This window comes from Pygoscelis adeliae, unplaced genomic scaffold (assembly GCF_000699105.1).
Source record: "Pygoscelis adeliae isolate BGI_AS28 unplaced genomic scaffold, ASM69910v1 Scaffold206, whole genome shotgun sequence".
In the NCBI taxonomy this organism is placed as follows: domain Eukaryota; kingdom Metazoa; phylum Chordata; class Aves; order Sphenisciformes; family Spheniscidae; genus Pygoscelis; species Pygoscelis adeliae.
In genome coordinates this window covers 1,786,121-1,794,076 of record NW_008825052.1, presented here as the reverse complement: position 1 = coordinate 1,794,076, position 7,956 = coordinate 1,786,121, and the positions used below count along the sequence as shown (strand labels likewise).

Genomic DNA, 7,956 nt, shown 5'->3' with positions numbered 1-7,956 from the left:
GCTGCTGTGGAGCCTGGCACTGTGCCGACAAAGCGGCTGGCGTGGTTTACCGGGGCTCTTCGAACCCCACCGCGCCGTCAGTGCCGGCATTACTCGGCTTTCAGAAGCTGTGCAAATATGTAAGAGTTTCAGCTTGTCGGAAAAGCGAGTTTCTGCTCCTTGGGGGTGTAGAGAGAAACTTGGAAGTGTCTAGAAGTCTAACCTAAAAAAAACAAGAAGACGAGAAACGCTTTTTTTGGTCATTATATAGTTCTTACACCCATCATGTGATTGTCCTCAGTAGTCTGAATCAGAGTTGGTTTAACATTTAGCATTGACAGTAAGTGGCCGAGGACTAAAAGCAAAGGATGCCTTTCCCAGCGAGGCACACCATTTAGGAATCACACCGGGTTTCCCCTACAGTTATTCATCTGCGGGGCTCACGCAGAGGCAGCCTGGCTTCCTACGAGAGAGGGAGCGAGCCACACGCAGGCATTTCGAGAGAGTTTTAAGCTTCAAAGTGTCACTCCCCCGCGGAGGCTCTCCCACCGCCGCCGCCGCGTTGTGCCGTGCCGTGCATGCCTCTTCCACTTCCTGCTGCAGAGCCAGTTCTGCCGCTTACCTGGGAGAGGCAGGGAGGGTGTCGTAAAAAGAGGGGGGAAAAAAAAAAAAAGCCCGGCCAGCCCGAGGAAGGAGACCCAGGCACGCCAAGAGAGCGACGGGGTGTGCAGGAGGCACGCCAGCCCTCTCGCTTTCCTCGGTCAGCTCAGCGCAAGCCTCCCTCACCCGCAAGGTAAGAAGTGATAGAGATGCTGCCTTTCTCGGTCCCTGTTTGTAATTAGCTGTTGACCCACTTCTGGCTCTCGGTGGGGGTTTTTTCCCTCAAATTGTTGCCTCGCTCCCTTTCCCCCCCTCCTCTCGTGTAATGATAGCCTGAGTTTCACAGATGGTTACAACATGTTTCAGCCATTTCACTGCAGTTTTGTTGTTTTTTTTTTAAATCAGGAGGGGTTTGGGGTAAACACTGGGAACGGACACGCCTGGTGTCGAAATGTTGTCCTGCCTATTTACATAGCTGCCTGGCAATGCCTGGCAGCCAGGCCTGATCCCGCTCCCGCCCTGCACGGCTGTGCAAGCTCACGGTGGCTTGTCGGCCAATGGCCCTCTCCTCTCCTCTCCTCTCCTCTCCTCTCCTCTCCTCTCCTCTCCCTGCAGCGCTGCTGAAGGCTGCGTAGGACAGATCCACAGACCTGGAGAGGGAGAGGTGGCTGGAAAGCATGAAGAAAACAGGATTATAGACCCCATTTGCACCATTCTCCCTGGCATTGGTATGGAAACAGTGGGAGCGAGCCAGTAGTATTTCTTTTTAATTAGAATAAAATCAGCCATATAAAACCTGTTCCCATTTCACGCAGTAACTGATTGTTTCAGGATGCAGGTTTTGTAGGACTAGCGTTGGCTGGCAATGAGAACAGCAGGTCTGGCTTACCGGTCCTTGAACACTGCCGGCAACCACCAGACTAGAAATTCCCATTTCCTGCAAGCCCTGGGTGGGTTCAAGGCCTGGCCTGGCCTCGTCCGTGCCATCTCGGGTGGGCGGCGATGCCCCACCGCCACCAGACGGGGCTGTGAGCCCCGCAGCGGGTGATGCCAAAGATGGCGGCGCGAGGGGCGCAGGCGGCAGGGCCGGTGCCCCGGCGAGCGCTCACCAATGCCGCCAGCTGCTGGCGAGCATCTGCCAATTGTGCTGCCGCCTGCCACGCCGCCAGCCCCTGAGGTCGGGCTTGCTCTTGCTGAGCACCGGCAATGTCTTGAAGCATGCTGTATTTTTTTTTTTGTTTATGGGGCTGGGTTTTCTTTTTGTCTTTCGAAGGCAGAAAACAAGGCATGTGCAATTATGGCGTTCGTGTCTGTCAGTGCCCTCCACCCCCAGCAGTGGCTTTTGAAGTTTGGCAGAGGGTACATGTCTGAAAGATATATACATTTCTGCACGTTTCATGAAAGCAAGTGAGCAAGGCTGTTCTCACGCCAGCTGAGGGAGACACGTCAGGTCCCCCAGGCTTCCCTGCACCCTCCCACCACCCACGCGCCCCGCAGCCCTCGCGCTGCAGAGCAGGGAGAGCGGTTAGGGACGAGGGATACATCAGCCCCGTGAAATGCTGGAGGTTTTCCCTTATTAGGAACCGGAGGTTCCAATGTAAGGCATGAAGCTATAGGAAAGCAGGCTGGGGATATTTACACCTCTCGGGGTGGTCCCCTGTCCAAACCCACTCAGCCAGCCCCAATTTTGTGCCAGGATTTTCAGATGTACCAGCACCGTGGGATATCCCGGTTTGGGGGTTATTCAGTGCCTATGGGAGTTTTATCAGCATCAGAAATGGGTGAGAAGTAATCTCTGGAAAACAAGCACATTTTTAAGGATACCTAAGATCATTGCAGATGTTTTCATATTTCACAAATATTAGAAAACTGGCAGGGAATGCCTATATGTGAGATGCCTGTTTGGATCCTGCTTGACGGTGTTGCATTTCTAGTTTCTTACTGCTTATTGCCTAGCATTCCTATTACATGCATATCGAAGTCTACGCTAAAGAGGCAAAAAATATCAGGTCTACGCTAGCCTTTGCACCATGGATTGCCCAGTGAAGCAACATTAGTGCTGCAAAAGGGAACGTGATGTTTGCCATGCAGGGAGGGTTAGAAGTATGTTCTCCTGTTCTCCTGATGTATGTAGACTTTCATGCCAAGGCTGCAGAAAATATGTAAGAGCAACCACATAGTCAGTGTGGAAGAGGAACATCATTGTTTTCATATTCTTTTTCTACTATTTCCAGAAGTCGTAAAAATAAACATTACCTGCCCTAGAGGGCTTAAAATCTGGGCTAGGAACATGACACATTGCCTTAGTCTTCGCTGTGGAGGGTAGCCAAGGGAGAGGGTAAGCGTCCGTGATGACAGCAGCCAAAATGCTTCATGGTGAAGTGTGAAACTCTGGAGCTTGGATTTCCTTGGCTGTGTTTATTTAGGTTGTAGACCCAAAACAGTTCCCACATTTGCACTTGCTCTTTCTAAAAGGATTTGTCTCTGGGGTTTTTTTGAGGAAAGTTGTGTCTAGTGTTTCTGTAGAGAAAGCTGCACTTAAGGCAAGTGTACTTACACACTTATGCTTATCTGATCCCATGGCTACAGCATTTGTTGCAATCTCAACGTGTGCATCCGCACAGCAGCTTGCAAATTCTGCATCCGCTTACTCCCATCCTGCAGATGGGTATCAGCAGCACCAGGGAGCTTAAAGGATTCAGCCAGTGTGCACAGAATTATTTGGAAATCAAGAAATTCCTGTCCATCCCCACCCCTTGTGATCTCAGCTTTGCCTTAATCTCTACCCGTGCCAGTTCAGAAATGTCATGACTGGTGAATAAAAAACCCTTCCCTTGTGTGTTGTGTGCCAAGGAAGGCAAGGTTTCTTTCTCATCCTAATATTTTCTTTTTTAACAATGTAGACAAATATAACTTTGATCAGAAGAGCAAAGATATTTCCCCCCTCTCCGGAAGTGACGGGGAGCGCAGCTATGCTTGCGTTGCAGTCTGTCTTCTGTTTCTTCATGACAGAAGTTTTCTAATCAAAAGCAGATAGATGGTTAGTCTGTGTTTTGGGTCAGTGCACCCTGACAAGTCTTCGTGCTGGGAAACAGATGAAATACCTGACAGATTTCACAATCAGCCGCAAGAAAACTGCACAGATGAGCCCGAGCCCAACACCCTTCCTCTCCCTGGCCAGCCCCTTGCCTCCGTCGGATGTTTTTTAGGGTAGTTTGGCCCTTGCTTCGAACTTGAGTGCTCAGGCTCATCTCTACCGACCTGCAGAAGAATTTGTTCCCCTTCATTTATGCTCTCCCTGCAGCTTCCCAGGAGCGGCCATCCCCAGCAGCGGCCAGCCGTGAGCAGGAGGGCTGGGCAGCCTCCCTCCTGGCTCCCTGGCAGGAGCAGTGGAAGAACCTCTCCAGGGGTGGGAAAGCCTCACAAGGGAGCTAGGATGGGGTTTCTTCCCAGGAGCTTGGGTCACTGAGCACCCACCTGGGAAGGTTATTTGCTGAATTAATGCACGTTACAGAACCGGGTGTATGAGCAGAGGAAGGAAAAGAAGGAGAAAGGGTGGTTTAAGGAGTTCCCTCAACATTTTTGAGAGAAGTCCAGGCCTGGCTACTCTGTCCCTTTAGGAAGGGCCTCTTCACTTTATTACAAGCAGGAATATATGCAACAGCTCCAGCTGGTTATCAGTAATCTCCTGCATAGTCATAGGTGCAGGGGGGATATTAAATTCTTGAAGCTTTCTGGCAATATGATCTGACTTGAAGCTGCAGTGTCTTTGGAAACGAGATTGGGCACGATCTATGCTCTCCAGCGGTCTCCGTGCCAGAAAAGGGATCAGGCTACATGTTTCTGAGGGTATTTCAATATGCTGAAGCATTCCTTTACCCTAATTCTTCAACATGGGAGACCTAAGCCAGTGATTTTTCTGTCCTATGCATAACTATACTCGCAGGATAAGCTAACTAGAAAAGTCAAAGGAAACCTAATGAAACTCTGCGGCACGAGGCAACATAAAATACCGGGATAATGGGCTCAGCGTTGGGTCTTTTTCCAAAAGCCGAGGATCTTCAGCAGAGCAGAAACAACGTCCTGAAGCACTGCTGTTGGAGAAGGATGTTTCTGAATCATCTGTAACATTTCCAGCAGCGTGGGGATTTCTCTCGGGAATTCCCATCCACATACCATTGCCAGCATTGCTCAAAAAGTGTTCAGCATGTCCTGGGGTTAATTTGTCCTCAGGGCCATCTCTACACACAGAGCTCTGCTGTTATAACAGCTTCTCTCTCCAATCAGAGCTACTGAGGGAGGAGGAGGATGAAGTCACTTTTCCTCCTTTTTAATGATGTGTCTGTTTTAACAGTAAAGCCCTCGGCCCCTCGGTGCCTCCTACCTCGGCTCTGTGGGAGGAGGGGCTGTGCGTGGGTATCAAAGCTCAGCTTTCGCTGCTCAGCTATCCTGCAGCAGGGTCTAAGCAAAATCATATTTTAAAAAACTAGAAGCTTTTGCAGGTAAAAATACAAGTGATGGAATCAGGTCTCTCTTCTGTCTGACCAATTATTTTTACTCAGATATTTGGAGCAATTTTCATAATGTTTAGCTCATGTTACACAGGAAGGAAATAAGGCTGTCATTTAAATATTAAGTTGATTTGAGAGATAAAGAGGCATTTATCCTTTCAGAGGGCTAAACTAATAGGAAAGACATTTTTAAACTATTCTGAAGTAAGCTATTTGAAGAGTTTGGTAGCTGATCATTTGCAATACAGCTTAATAAAGTCTTAATATCCCTCCTCCAAAGGCAGAGTAAATACACTAAATAACAAACTTGAAGAAAAGAAGTCTGAATTTTCTCTGCCCATGTTGTGCCTTTCATTAGGTTCACACAGTCTGTGCATGATCCATTTCACAGATAGCCAGATGTTAGCAATGGAATGAAAAAAAAAAAGACCAAAAGCTTTGGAGGTTGTAGCCTCCGAAGGAATTTAGTAACTTTTAAATCCCATCTGACACCCGATCCAAAACCTACTGAAGCCAATAGAGAGATTCCCATTTACTTCACTGAATTCTGGACTGACTGCTCCGTTTCTCCACAGAAATCTGTTCTTCTTGTCACGGTGCTAAACTAAAGGCTGTTGAATATAGAGGATCTGAATTCAAAGTGTTTCCTAACATTTTGATCTGACTACTTCAGAGACCATCAAAGAAACGTCTTAGTGTATGAGGCATTACAATTTTCTTTGTGAAAAACCATGTTTGGGTGTTTGCTAAGGATTATATCTAATGGGAGGGATGCTCAGACAACACATGTAGCTAAAGAGGTGAAGCTGTACCCCTGTACCCCACAGCTAAGCTTGGGCTTTGTGAACACCAGGTGAATTTTGCACAAGGAACCAGTTCACTGGAGATGCTCGGTGGGGGGGAGTAAGAGTTTGCAATGTGATTTGTGCTCCTTGAGTGCACGTCATTCAGCTTACAAGCAAATGGAGATACCCACAAGTCGAAGCATGTCTGAGCAGGCACTTTGAGGCCAGGTGATCCAAGGGTCAGGTTTACAAAGCTGTTGAGATGAGCGAAAGGCAGATGCCTCGCAGGGAGTTTGACACCTAACCTTCACAGGTGCTTCTCTGAGTCTGGCAGGGGACCACTCGGCAGCTTTACACCCTGATTCGTGTAAATCTGACTTTGCGCTGTACCGTCCTGGTGAGTCACCACCACAGGGCAGTCATCATTTAAACCGCCACCTGACCAAAGGTCCCAGGCAAAGGACGTTTTAAAGCCACCGCCGCACAGGAGAGCGCAGCGCAAGTCCCTGTCACGGTCCTGTGCTGATTATGAGAGCTTGAGGTTTTCCCTTTCCCATCACATCCGTTATGACTGTCAGAGAACCGTGACTCAGCGAGCAGGGCTGGCATTAGTGACGTGGCGTAGAGGAAAAAAAGGGATGCAAACCTCAGGGAGAGATGTGTGATGGTGGTGAGCTGCCCGTCAGGATTTCAAGCCTGGGTGCTTGTATGGGAAGGAGCTGGTTTGGCACCGACCCAGCGCTCTCACACAGGGGGATGCAGCTGTCAGAGCAGCAGCGTGTTCACTGTGTTGGTGCAACTAATAGCTGCTCCGAGGACTTGCCTGCATGGGCAAATTTACCAGCGTGATTATCCCACTGTAATTATCCCAGGATAACTCTCCCTGTGGACGTGCTTATTACAACATAGGATATGTATGAATATATGGTAAATCTTCTGCATAGATGGGTTTTAAGTTACACAGAGGAGGAATATTTACATTGCAGCCCAGCAGCAAAGCACAGTTTTTATCCTGCTTCTCAGCAAATGTTACACCCAGAATTTTCTATGCCAGAGGTACTTTCAGGGGAAAATACATGTCATTCGATCTGATCAGCATGAATGTAAAGCCTCACTCTTGCCTTGTAGCATGGGGCACATCATTTGCTTTTACAGAATCGCTGTGGGAGTCAGGGTAAAGGTTGGGACACTGCCTTATACCTCTCTGTGATCCTGTTCAACTGTTTTTAATACCGTGGTCATTTGAATATGTTCTTCACTTGACCTTTCTGTTCAAGCTACTGTGACTGAAGTTGGGAGAAGTCCTTGGATTGCTAAAAGCTCGTCAAACGTGTTGTGATTTTGACTGTCTTTACCAGGCTTTCAAGCCAGATTCTGTTGCCAAACATTGTCATTCCCGTTGCTTGAGTGCTTAGTCCATTCTTCTCTGAGAACTCTCCTACTTGGGACTTTAGCTTCTCCAATGTGATAGAAGGAAAATGGCTGGGGAAATGAGCACAGGGCTTGTTTCTCTATACACCACGGTAACAGATAAAATTTGCTGGGAGCAAGCTAATATGCACCCCTGTACAAGAGGATGAAGATGGCTGCACTTCCCGAAGCTCACTCAGCATTCACCCATCACTGCTGCTGTCGTTCTGAGTGAAGGTGGAGCAGAGGCATCCATCATCAGGGATCGCTTGACTGGACCAAATTTACTGACAGCACCTCCAAAAGAAAGTGACAGTTTTGATGTTTGGGCCCAAGCCCATTCTGAAGGGAGAGAAAAAAAATCCAAACAGTAACTGAAGTCTCTAAAATGTCTTTTAATTTTCAATAATTTGAAACAACAACAGCCATGTGATAATAGGGTGGATGAAGTGGTTTGATAAAATAAGCAGCAACACTTGGAAACAAGTTTTGGAGTTGAAATTACTCAGCTAGGTGTGTGGTGAGGTTTAGATCCGAGGCATCCGTGTGAAGCTATTATTACAAGGTCCGGAGTAAAACACTTGCAAGTGATTGTATTCCCTGGAATACGCCTGAGCCAAACCTCCAGACCTAAGCAGCCTGCTCTTTTGTCAGGTGCAGAAATTACCTCC

General features: G+C 48.1%; 1 protein-coding gene across 1 annotated transcript in view; it reads left to right on the top strand.

Annotated features, from left to right (window-relative positions):
- Window positions 1-759: 759 nt before the first annotated feature.
- TRAF3IP2 (TRAF3 interacting protein 2) overlaps window positions 760-7,956 on the top strand; it is a 28,018-nt gene continuing 20,821 nt past the window's right edge. Inside the window, exon 1 of the mRNA XM_009326414.1 lies at window positions 760-772. The gene's annotated coding sequence lies outside the window, so the exon portion shown is untranslated. The remainder of the gene's footprint in view (window positions 773-7,956) is intronic.